This window comes from Lutra lutra, chromosome 6 (assembly GCF_902655055.1).
Source record: "Lutra lutra chromosome 6, mLutLut1.2, whole genome shotgun sequence".
In the NCBI taxonomy this organism is placed as follows: domain Eukaryota; kingdom Metazoa; phylum Chordata; class Mammalia; order Carnivora; family Mustelidae; genus Lutra; species Lutra lutra.
The window spans coordinates 3,162,065-3,186,275 of record NC_062283.1 but is presented as its reverse complement, the minus strand read 5'-3'; the positions used below and the strand labels follow the sequence as shown (position 1 = coordinate 3,186,275).

Below are 24,211 nucleotides of genomic sequence, written 5' to 3'. Positions count from 1 at the left end.
TAAGCAGTAGTTGGGATTATGAAGTTGGTTTTAATTGACCCATAGCAAGAAAAACTGAAACCATATATACTATCCAGCAGGGGAAGATGGAGATAAAACTGGATGATGAAAATGTCATTCTTTAGCAGTTGGGTCTGAGATTAAAAAAATACCGCCATGTTTGAATATACCCCGTTGTAGCCACCATGAATAGAGGCTTAAGACTCTTGGTCCTCTAAGCTTTTAATGTTGGATCATGTTCTTAGTTTTCCCTTCCTTAAACTCTTTGATGAGGGTCGTGTGACATCTCACAGTTTTCTCACCAAGAATTCAATAATTTCTGGATGGAGGGTGGTCAGCTTTTTTGTAAAGCACCTGATATAGATGTCCTAAAAAAAAAAAAAAGACACCCAAACAGGCATCCTCAGAAATGTTAATTTATATAGGGAAAAATTATATAAATAGAAAAAGGCATGGCAGAGCTTGAATTGAGACAGGAAGACAAGAGAACCCAAGAGGTGAGTACAGCGTAAGGAGTGGGGTAGTGGAGTCAGCTCGCATAGCCCGCCAAAAGCAGACCATTACATTTTTAGGAATTTTGTAAGCTGGTTGTTGAAAACAGCCATTACTGGCAATTAAATTATATAAATTCAGAATTAAATAAATTATACTTTTAAAAGGAAGAAATGTTTACAGCTCATGACTTTGTAATTATTTCACTGCATTTTACTATCAGGTACACTCTTGGGATCATTCATGTTTCCTGCATCTATATGGTAGGAAAATGATATAAAGGCATGCTGCTGCCTATTTCTTCCTAAGTCTGAATTCAGTGATGTCATGTTAGTAGGTCAAAGTTGGCCATAATTGGAGATTTCACACCAAAAAAAAAAAAAAAAAAAAGACACAAATGCTACAGATTTGGGCTTGATTTGATTTCCTGTACTTAGGAAATTTATTGAATAATATTATATTAGAGCTAGACTCATTATTGATGAAATGAGTGATTTTTAAAAATACTTTATTTATTTGTCAGAGAGAGAGAGAGCGCACGCACAAGCAGTGGGAGTGGCAGGCAGAGGGAGAAGCAGACTCCTCGCTGAGCAAGGAGCCTGATGCAGGACTCAATCCTAGGACCCCGGGATCATGACCTGAGCCGAAGGCAGATATCTAAGCAACTGAGACACCGAGGTTTCCCGTGAGTGATGTTTTTGCTTAACTAATTATTAATCAAAAATGTACTTGTGGCCTGATTTTGTGGCACTATGGCTGGGGAGAGAATTATAAAAATTCAGAGTGAATTCTGCAAGAAATAGAAAATTACACTGAAGTTATAGATTTAACTGGAAAATGGGGTAAGTATTTTAACTTAAAACATGTTATTTTAAAAATGATATAAAGATATTAGTAACAGAAATTTTATGTTACCCTCGAGTGGTATTATGAATTTGATTAACATGAACTTAAATTGGGCAATTCATGCATTTTGCAGATAGTAATGTAGAAGCAATCCCTTCAAACACAAAAAAAGCTGAACAGTGGAGAAAGGGGAGCCCTCCTGCACTGTTGGTGGGAATGCAAGCTGGGGCAGCCACTCTGGAAAACAGTGTGGAGGTCCAGCAAGACGTTAAAAATAGAGCTACCCTACAACCCAGCAATTGCACTATTAGGTATTTACCCTAAAGATACAAATGAAATGATCCAAAGGGTACCTGTACCCCAATGTTTATAGCAGCAATGTCCATAATAGGTAAACTATGGAAGGAGCCAAGATGTCCTTCAGTAATTGAGTGGGTAAAGAAAATGTGGTATATATATACAGTGGAATATTACTTAGCCATTAGAAAGGAGGAAATCTTACCATTTACATTGATATTGATGGAACTGGAGGGTGTTATGTGGAGTGAAATAAGTCAATCAGAGAAAGACAGTTATCATATGGCTTCACTCATATGTGGAATATAAGAAAGAGCACAGAAGATCATAGGGGAAGGGAGGGAAAACAAAGTGGGAGGTCATCAGAGAGGGAGAAAAGCCATGAGAGACTTTTAACTATAGGAAACAAACTGAGGGTTGTTGGAGGGGAGGTGGGTTGGGGGGATGGCATAACTGGGTGATAGACATTAAGGAGGGCATGGGATGTGATGAGCAGTGGGTATTATATAAAACTGATGAATTACCAACACTACATGTACTATATGTTGGCTAATCGAATTTAAATTAAAAAACTAAAAAACAACTAAAAAATTTGGATTATTGTAATTCAGAGTGCTTAAAACTGAGGATGGTTCCAGTTTGATGAATATAATTTGTATGAGAGAGAAATCATTCAACAGTAGATCATCTATGATATTAAATGACAACAAATATATTGAGAATTGGCAGATTGAGATTCAATTTCATTTGTCAGATTGTGTCTGTGTTTCAACCTTAGGTTGCCTACAGGTACAGAGTTTAGCAAAAGCACATGAAAGTTTTACACCTTAAATACATAAAATGTCTATTTGTTAATTATACCTCAATAAACCTGAAAAAAGCACAGTATTCTAAGAGAATCAATTGACTATATAGAACTTATAATAACAGTATTGTATATTTTATTATTATTCACAAACTGTGTGCCCCAGATTCTATCAGTAAGATTTATAATATACCCATCTGTGTTTGTGCATGCATTTTTTCCTCCTGTGGAAAGCCAGTTGTGAAATATTCATCAATATACCACCAGGGTGAGGAAACACATCTCCCCCTTGCGCCTCTGTACTTGGTGCAATCATTTATTGATGAACCTACCTTTTTTTACTTGGCCACCAGCATTTAGGCATTTTCCTAGAGGGTTTTCTATCACTTGACACTCCTATCTCAGGAATTCCAAAGAGGCAATTTATAGGGAGGTGGCCCCCTGCAGGGAGCAAAGGGCCAGTTTCCCCGTACGGAAGGAATAGATATGAAATCTGGTGCCTGTGATCCATGTTCATTCCTGTTTTGTTTTGTTTTGTTTTGTTTTGTTTTGTTTTCCTAGCATAAGATACTTGGTCCAAACTCCTCTACAAAATGAGTATATTGGGACATTCATTAGGTCCTCCAACTTTCCACAGAGGTGGTGGTTCTCGCTGCAAAGTATAAGGAGGGATTCCATCCTACACAAGCACCATAATTAAATTCCAAGTGTTATTCAATTCCACTGACCCATGGCTCCTGGACCAGTTCTAGGAAACAAGGACCCTTATATGTACCAGTAGCTCATTGGCATTTCCAGGGCTGCTGTGATCCGATCTGTGTAACGTACTGTCCATCTTTTTGGTTTATGAGCAATCAGGTTATTACCTGCCTGGACAGGGCTCTCAGACTACTTGGATTTCATGTCCTGCTATCTCCTTTAGGTGGCTTCTTTCAACTGTACTCAGCACAGTTTTCTGGGACACCGTAAGAATTGTGTGCTTATGTCTCATGAACTGAAGTGTGTCAGTGATGTTCTACCCAGCCAGACTTTGAACATGATTATTTCATCAACAAGCAAAAACACAGAACAATTCTAGTGTGATCTAGAGATTGAGGTTACTTTATTCTCTGCTTTTATGCCTGGACCACCTAGCAGCTGACCTCTTAAGATGGAGAGCGATTTCCTGTCCTGGGGTTTGATGCTAAATTCCATGGGATGAAAATATTATGGGATGTCTATTCCTGGTTTACCACAACTTTGCCTGTTCTTGGAGGTGTGCCTCTGGGACCTTTCTATCATGGTGGGAGTGGGTTCTTGAACTCTCCAGGTTTGAGTCTGTTCATCCAGATGGCAGCCCCAGTGAACCCTCTCTAGTCCATGGAGGACATTTGTCCATTTTCAAGTTACTTTCAAGACTTATACCCATGAAATAGAATCTCAGTATTTACCCATAGTGTGCTCAGAATATCAGCTTTCATAGATGCAGAAACTTAAATAATAACTTGGGTAAAGTAATCTGAAGTACTTGTAGCCTTCTACTGTCTCTATACTAGAAAACTAGGACGTGCCTTGTCCTGGAAAGCTGAATACCCAATGCTAGCAGATAGGACCATATCTATGGTCATTCTCCCAGGAGATTTTGTCAGCATTTACTCACACAGCTAAGCAGGTGGTTGGGCACGGACAGTGAATGGGAATCCATGTAAGGGAAAGTTCCAAGAGCATTTGGCTGCCAAGGAAGCATGTAAGCAAGCATTACTCCAATAAAGCTTGGTGACCTCAAAAAGGTCTTGTGGCAGGATGCCCCAGCAGTGGGGTTGCAGCGGTAACACAGTTGTGCCCTGGCTAGCCTTCAAGTCCTAGGGCTGTGCAAAAGAAACAATTTAATGTTGTCACACATATATTGTATATCAGTATGTCATATATGTGTTTTGTGTGGCATATATGTTTTGTGTGTATATATGTACGCGTATATATACATATATATGTATATATGAAAAAATTTTAAAGATTTTATTTATTTGAGAGAAAGAGAGAGAGAGAACTCATACACACACGATGGAGGGATTCTGCTGAGAAGGGAGCCCAATGCGGGGCTCAATCCTAGGACCCTAGGATCATGACCTGAACCAAAGGCAGACGCCTGACCGACTGAGCCATCCAGGTGTCCCCATATGCAATTTTTTTCAATAGCAACCTTGATTTTCCACTACTGCCCAGAAAACAGCTGGTTCCTTGGGTCAGGGACTATATATGGCACCCTGAGAAGTTTCTGCTTCAAAACAGTGTTCACAGGGAATCACAGTGAAGGTCAGCTTCCTGTCCACCATTAGGGTTAAAGGCTGTGGGTGTCCTGCTAACAGCATCGTATTTATGCCATCTGTGAGGTCACAAGTACCGTCACAAACCTGTAGCTCCCACATTCCCGCCTTGCGGGCTCTCCTGGATTAACTCCTCTCAACTGCCATCAGCCTGCCCTCCATCTTCTGACCCTAGTGACCCTCACTGCCCCATCGCTACATTTCCCTTCCATCCCTGCCGTCTTGGTTTGCTTAACTCTCCCTCATCTTCTTGCTTCATGACTCAGCGTTCCTCTAGATGCCATCTTGGACCAGAGTCACCCCCAGCCCCGTCTGTGTCAAAGTCCTGGACCCTACTTGATGTGGGAGGGAAATGAAAAGGGTGAACTTGATCTCAAAAGGCTAGAGTCCTTTAGGCCCCCAGGAACTGGCTGTTGCTGCAGTGAACCTGTCCAGGAGAAAAGCCCAGTACAGACTTCTCAACGGCAGTGAATCTTGGCTTAAGGGATGGAGGGGTGGTTGCCCATTTTTTTCTTATCTGAAATATTTATTTGCAACCAACCTACAACTCTTCTTCTGTGTTCTGCCGGCTGTTGGTATAAGGAGCTATCCTAGCTGCTGTTGCTAACTACTAGCCATCAACCCTAGATGGGTATGTTGACCCTCTCTGTCCAGGCCAGCCCGCTGGTAAATAAAAGAACTGATATTTGTTGATGAGCCCCCGAATTTAATCCCTTAAATTCATCTTTTAAATACCTCACGAGAGTGCCTATTTCTTGGAAATGTCTTGCACAGACATTTTCCATATGTTTATGGATGATCAGGCATAAAACTTCAGCTCCCTGCTTATACCCCTCTCCCCCCTGCCTGGTTAGGAAAATAGGGGTTTTTCACATTTTCACTCACCTTTCAAAAAATTAATATGAGAAAACCTGGGACTCGGGCAGGATATCAAAACTATCCGTTGTTACACAGAAAGAACCCTTAGAGAGTTTGCATATCAACACCAGGGTAAGTGACTTACCAACTTAGCATCTGAGGGAGGACTTCCACTGAGAACCTGCTCCTCCTTCCCGCTCTGGCCCTGCACCTCCTGGCAGACGGGGAGGATTCTTCGCTCCCCCGGGGCTGGAACTGCTAATCATTAACGAGATTCGTCAAACTAGAAATTGAAGGAACGGTGCTTCTGGTCTGGCAGCCTCTGAGGAAGTTTCCAGAAATGTGTGCTTTCAGAACCTGGAATCTAAGAGCCTCCCTGGCTCTGCCTTCTTCTTCTTCTTCTTCTTCTTTTTTTTTTTTAAAGATTTTATTTATTTATTTGACAGATAGAGACCAGAAGTGGGCAGAGAGGCAGGCAGGAAGAGAGAGACGGGGAAGCAGGTTCCTGTGAGCAGAGAGCCTGATGCGGGGCTCGATCCCAAGACCCTGAGATCATGACCTGAGCCGAAGGCAGAGGCTTTAACCCACTGAGCCACCCAGGCGCCCCCCGGCTCTGCCTTCTTCCTTACTGATGTGAGCGTCTTGAGTCTGTCTCCTCCAAACCCGAGGTGTGTCCTCTAGTTCAGACATCCTCATGAGGCCTTCACTTTGCTTTGTGGTATCTTTAATGACTTCAGTTCCGTTCTGGAAAGGCGAAAGAAAGAAAAGGAATATAATTAAATGCCAAAGTTGAATATGTTTTTTCTTCTTTGTGTTTTTTTTCCCCTTTGAAATTTTGTTAATTTTTTTCTTGGAAATCCATGAGATACAACATTACAGGTAAACTTGGATTTCGCGCCTGCTTTCCCTGGTCCTCTGGTGTGCATACACATGTACACACACACACACCCCAAGAACAAAAACATTTCACATAAATTAGGTTGGTCCATATTCTTTGATTTAATACTATCTATAGATGCACTCCTAAACTATATAAAATAACGCTTTCTTTATTTCCAAATTTGTACACCTGCTATCATGCACTACGGACTTCTCTGTAACTCACTTTGGACAATGGACGGCATGAATTGGGAACACTCACATGGGCACCATGGAGGCCAAGCCCTTTCAATTTCTTTTGCTTGACTTGTTTTCATCTCTGCCCCCATGTGGTTGAGAACATCCTCACTGCTCTCCAAGCACGTTCGTAGTTCTGCTCATCCTTACCTCAGAGATGAGGCGACGCTTTAGATCGCCAGCTTTATGTAGATGGTTCCTTGCCAGCCCCCCACCTCCACCCCCCTCTTCTGTGCTTAGCGCCTGCACACCTTTCTCTGTGGAGAACATTCGGGTCTATCTCCAGTCTTGGAAAATTAAACCTGATTCTGACTCCTGGGAGCCCTCCTTGCTTCAAGGCCTGCTTGTCACCTTGACTTTAAGTTCCTTCTTAGTTTATGGCCCCAGAGGAGGCCTCTTTGTGATTTCCAGTTTGACTCTTTATACCTATTTTGAACTGTGTTTTGGGGGACTAAACCCCCTCACAGCTCCCTGGTAGAGGAGTGGGAGCCTGGCAGTCCATCCCTGAGCCCAAGAATTCAGAAGGAGGAGCCCAGGTCTTAGGGATTCAGAGATACTGTTTTCCAAGCATTCCTTATAGGTCATTATCACACTTTTTTTTCAGGTTAAGTTTTTTAGTCTTTGTTTTTTTTTTTTTTTTTTTTTTAAAGATTTTATTTATTTATTTGACAGACAGAGATCACAAGTAGGTAGAGAGGCAGGCAGAGAGAGAGAGAGAGGAAAGCAGGCTCCCCGCTGAGCAGAGAGCCCGATGTGGGACTCGATCCCAGGACCCTGAGATCATGACCTGAGCCGAAGGCAGCGGCTTAACCCACTGAGCCACCCAGGCGCCCCAAGTTTTTTTAGTCTTTGTAAGAGAAAAGAAAAACGGATTTGTCCATGTGCACTTCAGGACTTAAAGCACCAACAGTCTCGGTTCATTACGCAGGGGGAAGGGATATCAACTTCAGTTTCCTGTGTAAAAGATTTTTCCCTGAGTCATGTTGGAGGGACTTTGGACCCTGAGATAATGAGTAACAACGCCCAAATTCAAATATCATGTGAAATATCACTAACCCCAAAACTGTACCCAAGTCAGAAAATGTGGTTTTGGTTTTGTTATTTAATTTTTAACTTCATTTTAAAATGCCCTTGGGTTGTTTGTTCTTCCATTATATGAATTAGACTTGATAGAAACAGAATCATGTTGCTGTTGTGTGGGAAAAATCCAACTTGGCTAACATCTATAATTAATTTTTTTTGACATTTAGTTTATGGATGCAATTTTTTTAAAGATTTTATTTATTTATTTGACAGACAGGGATCACAAGTAGGCAGAGAGACAGGCGGGGGGCAGGGTGTGGTGGGGAAGCAGGCTCCCTGCTTAGCAGAGAGCCCGATGCGGGGCTCGATCCCAGGACCCTGAGATCATGACCTAAGCCAAAGGCAGAGGCTTAACCCACTGAGCCACCCAGGCGCCCCATAATTAATTTTTTTAAACTTGAATATTTCCTTGATTTCGATGGTAATAGCCACCTTTTAAAAATGTATGTTCTCCTTTTGAAAAGTGTTGTTTTAAAATTACTTTGTTTTTGTCATGTGAATTATTAGAGAAGATGAAGGGCAAGTTTCTCCTTTGATAGGGTTCAAATTATCCTGAGTTGTTTTCCTAAGACTGTAAACAACTGTTGTTAATAATCAGTGGGATAACAGTGCCACATGATGTGGGCTGTGATTCTGGGTACTATGTCAGAGGATTCCAGTGCACCATCCTATCGTGAGCATAGGAAGCCTGTTGTTTCCAGTCTAGGAGGCTGGAAGGGGCCTCAGCAGAGGACATACACCTCCCGTGCACACTCAGTTACTCAGGAAATACAAAAGCAGCTGTCAAGCAAACACATCAGATGAGTTTAAATCCTGAAACAAAAGACTTTCCTAAATAGTCATGGTTATTCTCTGGAGCTTGGCTGCTTTTGCAAACATAATTTAAAAAAAAAAAAAAAGGTTTTTTGTTTTGTTTTGTTTTGTTTTTTTTAAAGATTTTATTTATTTATTTGACAGAGAGAAATCACAAGTAGGCAGAGAGGCAGGCAGAGAGAGAGGAGGAAGCAGGCTCCCTGCTGAGCAGAAAGCCCGATGTGGGACTCGAACCCAGGACCTGGGATCATGACCTGAGCCGAAGGCAGCGGCTTAACCCACTGAGCCACCCAGGCGCCCCAAAAAAAAAAAGGTTTTATTTAGTATTTGAGAGAGAGAGAGAGCACACATGAGCAAGGGGTGGGGGCAGAGGGAGGAAAAGAAGCAGACTCCCCACTGAGTGGGGAGCCCAATGCGGGACTCTATTCTAGGACCCTGAGATCATGACCTGAGCCGAAGGCAGCCGCTTCACTGACTGAACCACCCAAGTGCCCCTCAAGCATACTTGAAACCATGAATGCTGTATTGTTACGTCTGCTTAGAACCTTACATTTTCATCATGATTCTGGCAAATCCTTTTTTCTGCCAGTCAAACTCCTGTCTAGCCTCACTGTCCCTATAGTGAATGGGGTCATGAAGCTCACAATGGGACCTCATCTCTGAGTTTGGCTTCTATGGGCAAAGCAGCAAGGTGTGTCTCTGTCAGCTACACAATGCAGCCAGTTACATGCTGGGTTGCTACAGATCAAATACTCCTTGCCTTTTCCTTAGACGTGGCTTTCTGCCAGTCTGCTTTCCGGCTTCATTGGCTCCTATTTTAGCAACCCCAGTACCAGGAGTTCAGGGCTAAAAGTGCAAAATCGTATCCTATTTAGGATAGCATCCATAGGAAAAACAATACAATGGTGACAAATACAATTTTTAAGAGTAGATATGGAAGAAAATTAGGAATGCTAATGGAATGACATGTTGTCTGCTTCCAGATAGGATAGTAAACAAAGGAAAGTGGCTGTTTGTATTGTATCATAGCTATCAAGTAAGTAAGACAGTGCACATTTTCTGACCAGCATGAGTAATAAAAATATATCACACTGAGTTTTTATCCAGGGACTTGGAACAAACATATTTTACTTGTTGATGCTCACTTATTTAGAGATCATCGAAAGAAGCAGGAATAAATCATAAAACTAAACAAAACCAAGAAGCATACTTTGCCTACAATAGAAAAACCGATAAATGAAAAGTCAATTGCTGTCATTATTATTATTAATACCTCTGAACTATCATGTAATGATATTCATAACTGAAAGTTATTAAATATCTAACTTGCCCCAAAAAATAAAATATAATTACATTGAAAAGTTAGAGGTAGTAATCTATGTCAAGGAAATAGCTTGACAAGATTACTATGTGCAATTCAACAAAATAAAAAGGAAAAGCATTCCTGGGAAACTGAGACTAAAACTAAATTCAAATTAATTTCAAGCTAAAGAGTATCTATAAAACCTAAGGACAAACATTCCACTCAAAGGTGAACCCCCTGTAAAAATTAGGTACATAAAAGGGGTGCTGGTTACCATATCTCTTCACCAGCGTGTTAGAAGTTGCAACCAATACAATAACACAAGAAAGAAACGTGAAATGATTGGAAAAGAAGTAAACCTATAATTATTGATAGGTGATATGATTGTCTACATGGGAAAACTAAAATTCTATTCATAAGTTATTATAAGTCATAAGCCTTCAGCAAGTTTGACAGATACAAAAGTGACTTTTAAAGTTAGATTGCATTTTTAGGTACCAGCCTGAAACAAAAAATGATCTTATAAAAATTGCTGTAATTCAGAACAACAATAAAAGTACATAGTAGCAACAAAAGGAAATAAGACCTAGGAATAAATCTAACAAAAATATGGCACATCTTTATATAGAAAATTGCAAAACTTTACTGCAAGGTATTAAACTAGAACTAAATGCTAAGTATAGAGACATAACGTTTTCATGGACAGCAACATTCAGAAATGTAAAACTCTCAGGTCTCCCTAGAGAACCCATAGATTTAACACAATTCCAATCAGTATTCCAGCATGATTTTCCATAGAACTTGCTAGCTGGGGACTCCTGGGTGGCTCAGTCGGTTAAGCAGCTGCCTTCAACTCAGGTCATGATCCTAGCATCCTGGGATCGAGTCCCATATCAGGCTCCTTGCTCGGCAGGGAGCCTGCTTCTCCCTCTGCCTGCCGCTCTACCTGCCTTTTTAGTGATTCCTTCGGATGGGGTCACTTATTTAACACTAAATATGTATTGGGTACACTTCTGAACACTTTACATACAATAACATTTTTGCTGCTCACTCACAGCAAACCTCTCTGGAAGGTACTATTACTATGCCCATTTTACAGAGAGGTTAAATAACTTGCTGGTAAGATATAGAATTGGGAATCTAATCACCCAGGGAGTCTGGGAATATTTGTCATTTCTAAGAAAGCTTTGTTTTTCATGTTTCTGATTCTTGTTGTAAGAATATTTATAACATTCTGGGGGATTGGGTGAAGTAAGTGAAGGGGATTAAAGAGTACATTTCTCATGACGAGCAGAGTAATGTATGGAATTGTTGAACATTGTTGAATATCATACAGTGAAACTAATATAACTGTATGTTAACTGTACTAGAATTTTAAAAAATTTAATAAAAAAAAGAATGCTAGGGGCGCCTGGGTGGCTCAGTGGGTTAAAGCCTCTGCCTTCGGCTCAGGTCATGATCCCCGGGTCCTGGGATCGAGCCCCCCATCGGGCTCTCTGCCAGCGGGGAGCCTGCTTCCTCCTCTCTCTCTGCCTGCCTCTCTGCCTACTTGTAATCTTTGTCTGTCAAATAAATAAATAAAATCTTTTTAAAAAAATTTAAAAAAAAGAATGCTATTCACCAAATATTTCTGTTATTTATTTATCTGATTTAAATATTTATACTAATACTCATTTTTTTGAGGAGGACACTAGTTTTTCTATTAACTTTGCTGCTCTATCTTTAAGGTTGTTGAATTGTACTTGCTTAATGATTTTTGTTGATGGTGTTTAGTTACCAAATGGAAGAATATATTTCCACAGCCTAAGTGTGAATTACTACTTACATGTGGGTTAAAGGGCTTCCGGATTCCTATAGCTTGTCTTGGGAGAGGAGGGTAGATATTGGATGTGCCCCTGGGCCTGGTGTGTGAAGCACTGGCATTTCAAATCTTATCTGAAACATTTTTATTTATTAGTCCTCAGTGACCTTGTCAGTCATTTAAAGTAAAGCTAGATTTCATTATCTTAGAGAAAAATGCAAAGGGTAGTTTCCCTCTATCTTCTTTTTTCTTTTATTCCTTCGCACTCTGCTAATCTTTATGGAGATAAGGAGTTTGCCTCAGGCTTGACTTGGCTTCTTTCAGTTTCCAAAATCTATATTAAAGCTTTCCATGTGGGTCGATCCCTTTTGATCTTTCCCTCTCCTGCTCAGATTCTCACTTCTTTTCTCAGTGCTGAATCAGGATGAGTGAGATCATAGACTTCTATTGTTGCTACAAAAGAGGATTAGGGGCCAAACTCATTTACTGGCCATTGCACTGCAAGGCTAAATTTTGATTGTATTCAGTTAGTTGTGGCCTCTTGTTGTCAGACACTTGTGCTTCTAAGTGACAGGAATCCAACTGAAATGGTTTTGGCAGGCGAGAATTCTACCACTGAACCACCAATGCCTGAAATGGTTTTGGAAGAAAAGAAGAAGACAAGGTGAAGATTGAGATATGCCACAGACAGTAAGGAGGTTGTTGCAGGAACAAGCCCAGTTCCGGACACACAGACTGTATCTAAATCTCTCCCAGCCAACCACAACACAACAAAATAGGACACACTCATTTTTGCTGTTTTCTTACGTTTCCCTTCCTTTTCTAAGTTTTCTCCAAAAGGCAATAGATATGTCTGCAGGCCGTTCTGGAGTCTCACTCTTCATATCCATAAAAGAATGAAAAAGCAACTGTGGTCAAGCTCCAGGTCTGAAATCCCAAGAAAGAGTGGGATTTTCTCCGTACGGGAGATTGTGCTACCATTTGACCCAAAGCATCAAGTGGTCTGATTGGCTGTTGCCATTATCCCAAGATTCTTCAATGTCACTCCTCTCGGGTAAAATCAATTTAGTGCCTCATGAACAGCATGTATGGCTGTTTTGTTTTGTTTTGTTTTTAATAACAAAATAGAATAAAATCGATTGAAATGAGAGGGCATAGTACTTAAGCTTACTGCGTAAAGATTTTTTTGTGAAATTTTGATTTTGAAACACGTACATATATCTGTAGAATGAACCTGTATATTAGTATTTCATCACTGTAAAAATGTGTATTACTTATTGTAGGTCAAAAGGGTTGAAATTTTCTTTCTAGTATTCACATTTTACAAGTCTTAATTTTTATTATAATGCCTCTGCTTTATTAAGTCTCCCAGATTAATGCTTTTGTATGGCATTTCAAAAAAGGACAGGCTGGAGTAGATCTTGAAAGTTCTCACAAGAAAAAAATACTTTTTTTGTAACTTTCTATGAGGATAGGTGGTAACTAGAGTTATTGTGACAATTACTTCACAATGTATAAAATATTGAACCAATATGTTTTATACCTTAAACCAATATAATGTTATATGTCAAATGTAATTCAAAACATCTGTGAATTCATTAAAATTCAATTTGTTCGTATAAAAATAATAAAATAAAGTTTTAGAACAACAACAAAAAAGGCCAAACTAAAAAATTATTGCTTAACCTAAGGGCACCTGTGTGGCTCTGTCAGTTAAGCATCGGACTCAGGATTTCAGCTCGGGTCATGATCTCAGGGTTGTGAGATAGAGCCCTACATCAGGCTTTGCACTAGGCATGGAGCCTGTTTAAGATACTCTCTCTTCCTCTGCCCCTCCCCGTCTGTGCTCACTTTCAAATAAATAAATAAATAAATAAAACAAAACAAAAATAATTGCTTAACCACATACATCCTGCATTTCACAGATATTGTGTCTTTTACAGCTGGAAGGTTTGTGGAGACCTTACATGGAGCGAGTCTATTGCTGCCATTTTTCTAGCAGCATTTGTTCCCTTGGTGTCTTTGTCACATTTTGATATTTTTGCAGTATTTCAAAGTCTTTCATTTTATGTATTTGTCATGGTGATCTGTGATCGGTGATTACTGCTCATTGAAAGCTCAGATGATGGCTAGCATTATTTACCAACAGAGTATTTTTTTTTTTAAGATTTTATTTATTTATTTGACAGAGAGAGAGAGAGAGATCACAAGCAGGCAGAGCAGCAGGCAGAGAGAAAGGGGAAAGCAGGCTCCCTGCCGAGCAGAGAGTCCGATGCAGGGCTCGATCCCAGGACCCTGAGACCATGACCTGAGCCAAAGGCAGAGGCCTAACCCTCTGAGCCACCCAGGTGCCCCGACTATTTTTTTTTTTAAATTAAGGTATGTACATTGTATTTTTAACATAATGCTACTGTATACCTCATAGACTATAGTATAGTGTAAACACAAATTTTATGTGCTGGGAAAACAAAAATTACTTGACTCCCTTGATTGCGATATTCATTTTTTTATGGTGGTCTGGAACTGAAACTGCAGTATCTCCAAGGTGTGCCTGTAATTGATTTTTGTTACTCTAAGGATTAATGGCAAGATATATCCATTTCTCCCCTGGACTCCAGATTTGCACTTTTCACCCCAGATCAGGATGATGAAGCAGCTACAGTAGCATCTTGTCCAAGGCCATGTGCATCATCGATTCCTTTTGCCATGGGTCTTTGAGTGGATTACTGGTGCACCTCCCACCTGGCATATTACCACAGGTGACTGCCATTACCTCCAGGCCATCCCAAAGGCCATATGCTTCCTACAGCCTGGAGAGCTGGCCAAGCAGGCAATATCTGAGGGCCCCGGTAGCATCAATAAGTACACTAGCTGCAAATGAGTTCCTTTGATCAGAAATTGAATATCATAAACCAAAGATATTTTCTAGAGCCATCCTAGTTTTTTAAAAGTTAAAGTTTGGGGCGCCTGGGTGGCTCAGTGGGTTAAGCCTCTGCCTTCGGCTCAGGTCATGATCTCAGGGTCCTGGGATTGAGCCCCACATGGGGCTCTCTGCTCAGCAGGGAGCCTGCTTCCCCCCTTTCTCTCTGTCTGCCTCTCTGACTACTTGTGATCTCTCTCTCTCTGTGTCAAATAAATAAATAAAATATTTTTAAAAAGTTAAAGTTCTATTTAATGTCTTTTTCACTAATAATTCATTGGTTTTCATTTGCCCAGTCAACTAGTAAGTGAACACAATTTCTTTTTTCAGCTTTAAAAGCTTTCCTTATGAGGAAATAGGTTGTTTGCAGTGCAGTTTTTTATTTTCCAAGGTTGTATAGTAAGTATTAAGTGTATGTGCTCCATAAGTGGAGCATGTGCTCCACTTATGAAATGATGGTCTCTACCCTTTACTTTTTTCAAAAAAAGATTTTACTTATTTATTTGGCACAGAGAGAGAGGGAGAGAGAGAGTGCACACAGGCAGGGGAAGCAGCAGAGTTGGAGGGAGAAGCAGGATCCCCACTGAGCAGGGAGCCTGAAGTAGCACTCGATCCCAAGACCCCGAGATTATGACCTGAGCTGAAGGCAGAGGCTTAACCCACTGAGCCACCCACATGCCCTCTATCCTTTACTTTTTGATTAGAGGCTGTAAATATCATTTTGTGCAATGTTTACACCTTTTCTTCAGTGTTTAAATACCATCATAATATTCTCAATCTTTTATGGTATCTCATTTTAAGCTGTTTCCTAATAGCCCAATAATATAACAAAAAACTATACATATTTCAAAATTTTCCAGTTTACTGGGGTTTTCAGTCAGTACTGGAGACACTGGGGTCTTGGCCCAGTTCTCTTGTTTTCCAAGATCATTCTCCTCTCCCAGATCAAAGAGTTCTTGCTCAATCTAAGGGTAGCCCAGTTTCTGCCAACAGTTGATTGTGGGTGGGTGGATGGAGCTATGATCCAGATGAAGCCACGAGAACAGCAACATTCCTCACAGACTTCCATTAAGGAGGTCAGTCTCTCTCAAACGCTCTTCAGAGCACTCTTGATAGAGGCCACACTCAGTGACCTACTAGTGTGGAACTTCCAGGTTGCCTTTTGCTTCCTGAGTGGATCATGCCAAGCAAGCATTATTACTATCCAATCACAGTGAATTTCAAGCAACTCATTTACATGTAGTCATTCTTTGCTTTTCATCCAGAGATTGGGTGGCACCAATACCTCATTTGAATACAGCAACTATAACAACTATATTTGATACCACTTGGTATCAAATGTCATCATTCTCTTTACTGAGTAGTGGGAGGCTGGATTCATGATGCCTGGGTCTTTATTTAAGGATATTAGTATCTCTATAAATGACTCTAAGAGAGACTTTTTGTTATCTCTAAAAAGGACTCTAAGAAAACTTTCACCAAAACTCAGAAGATTTGCAGGAGAGATGCTCTAAAGTGAAATAATTGTCCATCTAGTTTAATAAAATCTTGAAACAGGTGTACCCCAACATGGGCATTTCATCCAATGCCATGTGTGTTGAGAACTATTTTGTCAGATATATCTTCAAGCACACAATAGGGGATGCATCCCACCTGGCTCATTACAATGGGTGTTGGACCAATTGTCTGTGTGCCTGCTCCTGCCTGTGGAATTGACTAAGCAGGCTATATCTGAGGACATCAAGGCCTTTACCAAGTACCTCAGCTCTGTACAAATGAGCTGCTGTTAAGAGGACTTGAAGACTTAAGACAAAATTTCTTTTTAGAGCCATCAGCATTTTCCGTTCATAGTTATCAATTTGTATTTCTTCTTTTTTAAGCTTTTATTTATTTATTTGAGAGAGAGATTGCTGAGCAAGAGCATTGAACTGTGAGGAGAGGAAGAAGCAGGCTCCCTGTGGTCAGGGAGCCTGATGTGGGACTCGATCCCAGGACCCAGGGACCATGACCTGAGCCGAAAGCAAATACTTAACTGACTGAGCCACCCAGGTGCCCCTGTGTTTGTATTTCTAATACAAATATCTTTGATATTACCTCTTTGTGGACTGTCCAGGATCTTGTAAAGTTGACATACTTAGTAAAACCTTTATCCTTTCTATTTAAAAAAAAAAACTTTTATTACTTATTAATTTGTTTTTAACATAATCTTGATACCCAGTGTGGGGCTCAGACTCATAACCCCTGAGATCAAGAGTCAGATGCTCTATGGACTGAGCCAGCCTATCATTTCTATCTACCATTTCTACTTTAAAATGTCTGTTATCTTACCTGGTGTAAAATTAACTTATTTAGGTGCAAATATAATAAGGGATTTTTCCATCATATTTTCTCACCATTTTTCTGTGTAGGGATGCTATTGATATTTCTATTGTCATGTTGTATTTGACTGCTTTGCTGAATTCTATCATTTCAGTCTGTTGGGTTTTCCTCGAGGGTTTTCCAGGTAGCAAGCTGTCAAGCAGTCAGGTGGTCTCTAAGCAGCAGCCCAGTGACCCTGCCAGGCACGGTCCCCACATTTTCATGTTATTTGGTCTGGAGGAAGACAATAAGCCCCAATGGATTTGAACAGTTCATTGCTGATACAGTTGCCAGAGATGAGATCAACATGGGGTCATCGACCTGTTTTCCTAGTTTCACAGGCTAGGTCCCACAGACAGGGACGTGGAAGGACCAGATGGCAAATGACACAAGTGTGGTGGGTTGGTCTGTCATTGAAGAACCAACTAAGTTGTGACTGAGCAAGTTTATAGCCTGCATCTGTACCCAAAACGTAGAGATAGAAAGTCCAACGCCTCACAGAAGCCTCCCACAGTACAGGTAACTTCAATGTAGACAGTGTTGGCAGGGGAGTGGCTGATGAGAAATGGCCTGAGACAGTTCCTCATGAACGCCTCTTGGCATGTTCCAGGGAGGACTACAGGGCAATCTGCTAAGATGAGTCAGAATGTAGCTGAGCCCCAGCTAAGCCCCACCTTTGTGGCCCATGAGGGGATGTGCTAAGTCACCAGGGTGCCAACGGTAGAATCACTCTTCTAGACCAACTATGGGATTATTTTGCCTTATTATTTTCAGTGGTTAAGTTTCTTTTCAAAAATACGTTGTCTAGAAGACATACAAATGGCTAACAGGCACTTGAAAAAATGTTCCACATCACTAACCATCAGGGAAATGCAAATCAAAACCACAATGAGATACCACCTTATGACAATTAGAATGGCAAAATTTAACAAAACAGGAAACAAGTGCTGGTGAGGATGTGGAAAAAGGGGAGCCCTCCTACATTGTTGGTGGGAATGCAGGCTGGTGCAGTCACTCTGGAAAATAGAGTATGGACGTTCCTCAAGATGTTAAAAATAGAGCTACTCTACGACCCAGAAATTGCAGTACTTGTATTTACTTCAAAGATACAGACATAGTGAAAAGAAGGGGCACATGCACCCCAGTGTTCATAGCAGCAATGTCCGTGATAGTCAAACTGTGGACGGAGCTGAGATGCCCTTCAATAGATGAATGGATAAAGAAGATGTTGTCCATGTATACAATGGAACATTACTCAGCCATCAGAAAAGATGAATACCCACTATTTGCATCAATGTGGATGGAACTGGAGGGGATTATGCTGAGTGAAATACGTCAAGCAGAGAAAGACAAGTATCATATGGTTTCACTAATATGTGGAACATAAGGAATAGCATGGAGGACCATAGGGGAGGGGAGGGAAACTGAATGGGAAGAAATCAGAGAGGAAGACAAACCACGAGAGACTCTGGACTCCGGGAAACATACTCAGGGTTACAGAAGGGAGGGGAGTGGGAGGATGGGGTAACCGGGTGATAGGCATTAAGGAGGGCATGTGTGGTGATGAACACTGGGTATTATACGCAACTAATGAATCATTGAACATTACATCAAAAACTAATGATGTGGGGCGCCTGGATGGCTCAAGCGTAAAGCGACTGCCTTTGGCTCAGGTCATGATCCCAGGGTCCTGGGATCGAGCCCCACATCAGGCTTCCTGCTCAGTGGGAAGCCTGCTTCTCCCTCTCCCACTCCCCCTGCTTGTGTTCCCTCTCTTGCTGTATCTCTCTCTGTCAAATAAATTTTTAAAAAAATCTTAAAAAAAACTAATGTACTATATGCTAGCTTATTGAACATGATAATAATAAATAAATTTTTAAAATGCATTGTCTAATAGTTGGATATAGTGATTAAAAATAGTGGTAATAGTGGATTTGAGTTTCTCAAATATAATACACAGACACACAGACTGAATTTGACATATGTTACTAACAGACTTTAATTAAAATTAAATATAAAATATTAGCAACTACCCACTTAGCAACTACCAAATGACACGTGATTCTTTTTTTCTTTAATTAGTATCATGAAATACATTCATGGTTTTGACCATCAGCAACAAGAGGAGCCAAACCAATGGGATAATATCATGAAATTGCTTTTGAAAAAGGCAAAAACACTTTTTTTTGGAAAGAAGCAAAACTCTTCTCAATCTAGAATTCTATATACAGCTAAACTATAAGGGGATGAGATAAAGATCTTTTTAGACAAAGGCTGCAATTTTTGATGACTCACAGAAAGAAGGATGTTTAAATTAATGTATAGTAAGAGAAAACAGCAAGACTATATTCACCATTCAGATTTTAGAAATCTAAAAGTCTGATGACACACTATTGGTAAGAAAGTAGGGAAATAAGGAGGGCCTTGGAAGTAGTAGTCATGATTAACTTCAGAAAAACAGTAGGAAAATAAGGAAACCTTGAGTAGCAAATCTCCCATTTCATGCCCTCAGCTGGATTCATAGCCACAGAGGCAAATAGTGGAGAGCTGTGCCCATAAAAATGAAATTAGGAATGCTCTGATGTGTCTCCAAGCTCTTTAATAAGACTAGCTCTAAAACAAAACAAAACAAAACAAAACCAAAAAAACAAGACTAGCCTTTTTGGTCTTTAACCATAAACTTGTCTTTTTTTATGTTATTTCGACAAAGAGCAAAAATCCATCCTCTGACTGGATTTTAAGCTTCCTCTCTACCTCTCCCTTGTTCTCCGTGTATCTTCCCATGACAGAGTGAGATTAAGAACAAAGTTAATCTCATCATAAGGAGGAGGAAGGTCAGGATGGCAGGCCAAGGTCATTTCACTGGCTCTTGTATTGGGAGTGGTTTTCATGGTGTCAAGTGAAAGGCCGGGGCTCCTTTATCAGGTGTATGTGGACACACGGTGCAGAAAGCCATGTTGGACCAGCTTCAGGACAGAAAGCAACTAGGGTGGAAGAACAGACAGGACAGCAAGGACAACAAATGAATGAACACAGCTCCACAGACCACATGCCTGGAAGTCAAGATTTGTACCTCATTGGCTCCCATTTTCTCTCCCATTTCTCTGCCTCTCTCCAGCCCTCTCCCTCACTTTCCTTTCCCTCTTTACTCTCGCTCCCCCCCCTTCTTCCCTCACAATCCCAGGCTCTCATTTCTGTTGTTTTTTTAACATCACTTTCCTTCTCTTAGTCTCCAAGCAGGAAAAACCTTTTGCCTGGCAGTCTGGACACTTACCCTTGAATCTTCACCATAAGACAAGAAAAAGTGTTCAGTCCAGGCTCCAGATCACAGAGTCTCATGAAGGACTCTTACTGGCCCAGCATCCCCAACTCTTGGACCTAATACCAGGGCTGGGGCATTAGGTAGAGCTCTCACGTGAGCTGAGCCTGCCTGATATGCATCTGTGGTCACCTGGAGTGTCCTGGCTAGCTGTTACCATAGATCCAGAGTAGAGTGAGGAAGGAATCTTGACACACCAGTGAAATCAATTTGCATGGCTATGAAGAACCTTCTGGAAAAATGAAATATAATAGGATACACCAAGGCTTTATTCAATAGAACTGAAAATCTCAGAGTATATCTCATGTAATAAAGGTGTTGTTCAATAAATATTTTTGTTTCTGGGCACCTGGGTGGGGCAGTTCGTTAAGCATCTGACTTTTGATTTCGGCTCAGGTCATGATCTCAGGGTGGTGAGATAGAGCTCCGCGTGGGGCTCAGCATGGAGTCTGCTTAAGATTGTCTTCCTGGGGCACCTGGGTGGCTCAGTGGGTTAAAGCCTCTGCCTTCGGCTCAGGTCATGATCTCAGGGTCCTGGAATGGAGCCCCGAGTCAGGCTCTCTGCTCAGCAGGGAGCCTGCTTCCCTTCCCCTCTCTCTGCCTGCCTCTCTGCCTGCTTGTGATCTCTCTCTCTCTCTCTGTCAAATAAATAATTAATTAATTTTTAAAAAAAGATTGTCTTCCTCTCCCTCCATACCCCTCTCTCAAAAATAAATAAATCCTTAAAAAATAAATATTTTTGTTTCAGTTACATTTGTGTTTATGAGTCTCTTTTGATGGAAATAAAACACTGTATTTCTTACTGTGTGATATTGTCAGGAAAGTTTTAAAAAATCTTTTGCACATAGTTTTTATGCTTCACTTATGTTAATACTTTCCCACATTTCAGGCACTTATAATGTATTCTTCACAGGAAATGGTGCCATTTTTATTTAGTATTTCAAAAATGTTATCAATGTTATCAATGATTGCTCAGTCATGTAACCTTTTTGCTTGCATTGCATACATTGGTGTAATGCACGTATATACTGGTTTCTCACTCTATTTTTAAACTTTAAACTTTGCTTTCATTTTGTTTCTTACCCAATTCATGTGTCTATATGCCCATTGCTACATTCTGTCTCTTTATTCTACCACCTACCTCAATTTATTTTGTGATTTAAGGATGGGAAATAAAAATAATATATTTTTCTCATCAATGGCTCACACCTGTTACTCTGAGAAATTCAGCTTCAAGGACTTTATTTTGACACGACTGCAATAGAGATAGCCCAAATCACACGTTTCCAAATTGGTCTTTTGTTTATTTGTCTTCTTGGAATATATCTAAACAAGCATGTTTCTCTCCTATACTGCAGTTTTTATGAAATTCTGGGTATACTTAAGAGGTTGCCTTGGAAAAATATTTAATTGATTCTTAGTCACACATTGTATCAGTTTTTATTATTTCTGAAATCCATAGGCAACTTAAAATTGATAGAGTTTTAGAACTCTCCTCAGTTGTTAGAAGACCTGTCACGTTACCCATAGTTTTTTCCAGCTTTGAGATATAATTGACATGCAACATTGTGTAAGTTTAAGTACAACAGCATGATGATTTGATATACATATATATTGTGAAAATATTACCACAATAAGATTAGTTAACATTCATCACCTCATATAATTATCATTTTGTGTGTTCATGTAGTAAGAACATTTAAGATCTACTCTTTTAGAGACTTCATGTATATATAACAGTATTGTTTTGTTTTTTAAAGATTTTATTTATTCATTTGTCAGAGAGAAAGAGCACAAGCAGGGGGAGCGCAGGCAGAGGGAGAAGCAGGCTCCTGGCTGAGCAAGGAGCCCAATGAGAGATTTGATCCCAGGGCGTTGGGATCATGACCTGAGCCAAAGGCAGATGCTTCACTGACTGAGCCACCCAGGCGTCCCAGGTATTGATAACTATAGTCACCATGCTGTGTGTTAGATCTCCAGAGCTTATTCATCTCATAACAGAAAGTTTTTAAACCTTTCACCGATGTCGTCTCTCTCCCACACCCCCAGCCTCTGGCAACCACCACTCTACTCTTTCTATGAATTTGGTTTTTTAAGATTCCACATATAAGTGAGATTATACAATTCTTGTCTTTTTGGGTACATCTCAATTGTATATGATCAATATCCTGTAATTGCCACCTCTACGTGGCTTGCAGATACATGTAATTTTCCGGATATAAATTATATTTCAACAAAAATTATTTTAAATGAGATAATTATTACTAACTGTCCTCTAAGGACTTGTCAGCTCTAAAATTCAGAATTCTTCAGTACTGAATATCACATATTTTGAAACAAAAGCTCCATTGTAAATATGATCGATTATTTTGAACATGTAACACTTTCACATGGTTTGAAATTCAAACCTACAAGAACAGATAACAAAAAGCAAGCAAACGAAATAAAAACAAACAAATTCTGCTTAGTCATGTTCTCCAGTCCTTCAATTCCTTCTTGAAAAAGCCAGAGTAATGACTCCTTGTAACTTTCAGAGACAATTCAAAGTATTTTTTCCTTTTTAACAGAAAGGACTGTATGCTATCTCTTTTTCAGTAAATTAATATACATATATTTTTTCTTTGTATTGCTACTGGAAATAAATTTGGGAAATAGAAAAAAATTGCCCAATAGTCATCATCCTAACACACCAAAAATTGTCAACTCTATGCATTTTCCTTGTTGGCTTTTTTTACCCCACTCATTTTTTGTTTGTTTGTTTGTTGTGGTTTTTTTTGGGTTGGAAATCACAGGGTAGAAGAAATTTAAGGCAAGTACTTTAAGATGTTTCCTTTCTCTTTTATTACAAAACTTTAAGAGCACCAGGGATTCTTGAAATATTCATAGTTGGTCACTATTCGAAATATTGTTAACCCACATCCATTTGGTGTCAGGCTATTTGTTAAGAACCGAGAAGAAAAACATGGCTACCACCCTCTAGGAGATTACCTTCAGGCAGAACAACTGAAGGTGCAGAGCTTTAAAATAAGATGTGACAAGACTATCTAGGATGACTGATTTGCCTGGCACCTAGGGGAGGGGGTGTTTGCTAAGAGTTTTCCACATGGGAAAGCACATGCAATGGGAAATAAATATGAAAGACTGGCTGGCTTGGGATTCAGGGAGAATATTTGACTCCTGGAGAGTCCTGGGGTTTGATGCCTACAAAGAACTAAGGTTTGCAGGTGCTTCTGGAAACATGAGATGATGGCAAGCAAGGAAGATAGAAGTCTAGGGAACGGAGGCTAGTTGGAAGCCAATTAGACATGCGGAGAGGGAAAGAGAGCTGCAGTATCTCAGGGTGTAGATGGCAATGCTGAAATCAGAGTATGAAGAGGACAGCGGCAGAAGCTATGAAACCCTTCCACGGGGCGATGGGACGATGACCCTGGAATTGCTGAGCCAGCAGCAGGGACATGTTTAGTGCCAAATTATATAATGGAAAACAAATCAGATATTGCTGGAGAAAAGCCCAAACCTAGAGAAGAGAGGTTTTTGTTTTTTTTTTTTTAAGATTTTATTTATTTATTTGACAGACAGAGATCACAAGTAGGCAGAGAGAGAGAGGGGGAAGCAGGCTCCCTGCTGAGCAGAGAGCCTGATGCAGGGCTGGATCCCAGGACTCTGGGATCACAACCTGAGCCAAAGGCAGAGGCTTTAACCCACTGAGCCACCCAGGTGCCCCGAGAGTTTTTAATAGTAAAGCAGACAAGAGAACCCACTCACCCTACGAGGGTGCTGAGGTCCCTTTCATGCTCCAGGAACTCTGGAGAGTTGGTCATGGTGGATCCCAGCATAGAGCCTGTTCACCTCACAGGATAGTCAGGCAACTGCCCTCTGAGAGTGGTTCCTTCCAAA

At 40.4% G+C, this 24,211-nt stretch overlaps 1 long non-coding RNA gene across 1 annotated transcript; it reads right to left on the bottom strand.

Annotated features, from left to right (window-relative positions):
• Nucleotides 1-298: 298 nt before the first annotated feature.
• On the bottom strand, nucleotides 299-5,892 carry LOC125102085 (uncharacterized). Its single transcript, XR_007128021.1, has 2 exons — nucleotides 5,747-5,892; nucleotides 299-368 (listed from the first exon to the last, which is right to left on the bottom strand). It is a non-coding gene; the product is annotated as an uncharacterized LOC125102085 (long non-coding RNA).
• Nucleotides 5,893-24,211: the final 18,319 nt, after the last annotated feature.